The sequence below is a fragment of the Diadema antillarum genome, unplaced genomic scaffold (genome assembly GCF_040938485.1).
Source record: "Diadema antillarum isolate AM-2024a unplaced genomic scaffold, OU_Dant_1.0 seq00001813_RagTag, whole genome shotgun sequence".
In the NCBI taxonomy this organism is placed as follows: Eukaryota; Metazoa; Echinodermata; class Echinoidea; order Diadematoida; family Diadematidae; genus Diadema; species Diadema antillarum.
This window is the reverse complement of record NW_027272488.1, coordinates 325,672-329,794: the sequence shown is the minus strand read 5'-3', so window position 1 is coordinate 329,794 and position 4,123 is coordinate 325,672. Positions and strand designations below refer to the sequence as shown.

At 38.3% G+C, this 4,123-nt stretch overlaps 1 non-coding gene across 1 annotated transcript; it reads right to left on the bottom strand.

The window, feature by feature from the left end:
- Positions 1 to 1,234: 1,234 nt before the first annotated feature.
- Trnas-aga (transfer RNA serine (anticodon AGA)) lies at positions 1,235 to 1,308 on the bottom strand. Its single transcript has one exon. It is a non-coding gene; the product is annotated as a tRNA-Ser (tRNA).
- Positions 1,309 to 4,123: the final 2,815 nt, after the last annotated feature.

Sequence of the window (4,123 nt, the reverse complement as noted above, 5' to 3'; positions counted from 1 at the left end):
TTGACTTAACAACGTTTAAGCACCTTTATCTCAGCTGATTTTGCTTCATTTCCTCTGAAACTTTAGTATGTTGTAGCTGAGACAATAAGCTGCAGTAATCATGCATTTTATTCTTTGAAATCTCCTCATCAGATTGACAATTTTGCAGTTTAAAACTGAAAATGAAAATGGAATGTGGACAAAACGATTCCTCATGTATCTTTCATATACATAAGTTTACGTTCCCCATATTTTCTCGTCGAGACGTATGGCCGAGTGGTTAAAGGCGCCGTCTCAGAGACGTGAGGTTGCGGGTTCGAACCCCACAAGATCACGAAACAATTTTTTTTTATTTTACTTTTTTTTCTTCAATTTGTATTATATATTCGTCCATGTAGAAATCACGTTCGTATATAAACGCACCTATACACACACACAGACACACACACACGCCATATCCCTCTTTTTTGTGTGTTGGAGACCACATTGCTTCGACTGCAGCAACATTTTGCAGGTTGACTTTGTCAAACCGATCATAGTATGTAATGACGACGACTGAGGTGTTGTACTTTGAACAATTGTCTTTCAAGACGATGTCATTGTTTTGTAATTTGATGACGTCATTACACTGAAAATTGTGATTAAAGGCAAGGTATCAAAACCAGCCGATTATAGGTTTTATGTCTGCGGGACGTATTTTTCCCAAGTTGCCAGAAATGGCATAGCGACCTCAGTCGTTACATGGCCGCTTTTCCGTCTAGCAATGCAATAGATGTTCACACGGCCACGTTAGTTGAGTGGGCATTGACTTTCCCCCTGTTATATCTATACATTGTTTTTTTTTTTTTGTCTTACCATTTCCGTGGATGACCCGTGGCCGAGTGGTTACAGAAACGGTTTCGCATGCACGCTCAATATAACTTCAAGGTGCCTATATCACATTCTTTTCTTTGTCGATCACAGATGACTGTCATCTGATGACCACAAGCGTATCACCTAACTCGTCCTCAATGTGACGAGTTTTCATGTCTCGTTCTCTTTGCTCGTGTGGTCAGAAGCTATAGTGTGTGTATGTGTGCCACACACACACACGTTAACCTGACATAGACCCAAAGAACGTAAATCAACTTTGGAATAAATGCGAGGGACCACCGAAGCGATGCAGCTTTTATTTTTGTAATATAAATTGAAACAAGAGAGGGAAAACTGACCAGAAACAAATAATAAATGGCGAAAACTTTGAGCAAAGATAATGGGTTTTCATCGGGATTCGAACCCGAGACCTACGGATTTCTAGACCGGTGCTCTACCGACTGAGCTATTGAAAGCCCTAGATCGGTGTTCGTCCCAAACCCTTAATTCACTTTGCTCGTGTGGTCAGAAGCTATAGTGTGTGTATGTGTGCCACACACACACACGTTGACCGGGTCTCGGGTTCGAATCCCGATGAAAACCCATTTTCTTTGCTCAAAGTTTTCGCTATATATATATGTATATATATAAATATAAATATATATATCATATATATGTATATATGTATATATATAAATATATATAAATATATATGAATATATATATATATATATATATATATATATATCTCAATGTTAGTATTGTTATCATTTCAGTAGTAGTGGGAGTAGTATCGGTAATAGTGTTGTTATTATCATTATTGTTATCATTATTATTACAAATCATTGTTGTTGTTATTATTATTATCATTATCATTATCATTATTAACATTATCATTATTATTATTATTATTATTATTATTATTACTATTATTATTACTTATATCATTATCGTTACTTTTATCATCATCAAGTCTTATACGTCAGGAGATCGAGTATTTTTTTCTTTTTTGTTCCGTGATATTTCCTTATTCCCCTGACGCTGATAATAAAATATCACCTTTAAGGCGGTATTAGCGTTCATGAAACCATATCTGGTCAATGAGTGGGCGAGAGACGGTTCCTACGAGGATATCTAACTCTCCCCCACCCGTCCCCAGGCTATTTCTTCTCTTTTCCAAATCTCCTATTTTTTCCCTTTGTTCAGGGATCTTAGATCTCAAACCAAACCTAAAGCAATCCTAAAGCAAACGTAAGGAAAACCTGAAGAAAGGTTTTAGCCCCCAATATTTATTTTCGCATCGAAAATTCGCGGTGAAGATTTTTCAGGGAAATAGGAAAACAGCGAGAAAAAAATATGAGATGCTATTCGACACCTACCCTTATCACAGAGGGGATAGAGACACGGATAATTGATATGGTGGTTGAAGGGGAGAGAGGGATATCCAGACTGATTTGTATCTTGCTGTCGAGAGAAAAAGATGACACGACGGGTCAGTATACAGTGTCAATGCTTCTTCATCAGTGCATATTGCGATTAAAATCCCAGATTTTGCCACTCAAAGGGGAAGTATCTAATTTCACCTTGAGCGAAAGAGAAATATCGAACCAAAAGAATCGAAAAGTCGTATAACTTGAAATGAAATGAAATAATCATTCAATGGAAATAGTATATTTTGTTAGGAAAGTCCAACATAGCAGCCAAACACATTAATTCCGTTCAACAAAGAGACGAATGGGAATACATAAGCATTATATCAAAAGAAAAAAACAACAACACCCCAAACCCGGAAAACTATGCAAAAAAAAAAAAAGAATCATGTCATGGTAAGCTATTGCAAACTACGAGTTGATTCGTATGTGTTCCCAGTACAAAAACATAACATAACTTCTCAATCGTTATGTAATTCCAAAATGATAAATTTCTTCGATATTGATTTACATGCACAATGAAAAATTACTGGCATTTAAAGTATAGTGTGTGCTTTATGTATTGCTTGACATGGTTAACAACATCAAACAAAAAATGTTGTCGTGGTAGTATAAAACTTCGCCATGGCTATTTTTATAATGTGTGTGTATCTGGAGATGCTTTTACATATGAATACATCTACATATACGACATAATCACGAGCATTACTCAACGTGGATCACTTGGAAATCTCTGCACGACGCACTGAATTCTTACCATTATTTTCAACGTATTGTTACACCCATCTTCACTGTGTTTGTGATGTATATCACTGCATCTTTCTAATTCCTTTTTAGTATGAAGCTATCTATAGTATGTATTAATGTGTGTGCGACTTATAATTGAGAGTGAGATATGCTCAGTATAATCAGAATGATTTGATAATGATGAATTTCGTTAATAAATTAGTCACAGAAAGTGACAGATATGTTCTTTGACTGACACATACAGAGATGCAGAAAATGAAAAGGAGAGACAAAATAAAAGATGGAGATGATAATATAATAGATGTCAACTTATGAAGTCGCCATTATCTAAGGCTCTGTGTGTACCTTTGGATCTTTCATTATCTCGTTCTCTATACCGGTCCTTTCTGCTTCCTAGTTTTTGAAATGGACCGTGAAACCACCTGGCGATCTAGTTGCGCGCCACTTGATACGTTCACCCTTGTGTGTCATCATCAGAAATGGCGGGGACACCAATTTAGCGGGCCTCCGTGAGCCACTGCCCACGGCGGGTCGCTGAAAGTTGAGACCAAGACGGGGAGGATGATTGGTGTTTGTCCACCTCGTATAGGGCGGGCTAAAAGTAGTTAATAATGGTGGCGTTTAACACACACACACACCCGCACACGCACATACACGCACACACACAGCGCGCACACACACACATTCGCACACACACCCACACACACGCACACACACGCACACACACACATGCACATACACACATTGGCACACACATACACAAACACGCACACGCACACACACACACACACGCACACACACACATTGGCACACACATACACACACACGCACACGCACACACACACACACACAGAGAGAAAAAGAAGGACACCAGCCACCCATTACTGGAAATGAAATGCGTTGACAAGATAACATCTTTATGCTCTGAAAACTGACGCGAAATTCCTCAGTCTTTTCGGCTTTCTGTGAATTTGGCGGCAAGTATCTGTCGATGATTTTTAATCTGGACCTTTAGAAAAACACCCAGTCAGACTGGCGACAGTAGAAGACAAGATAAGTCACGTGATCTCATGTTTTACCTGGAGCAGTCATCTCTCATCCCGACAGTCCTGTAC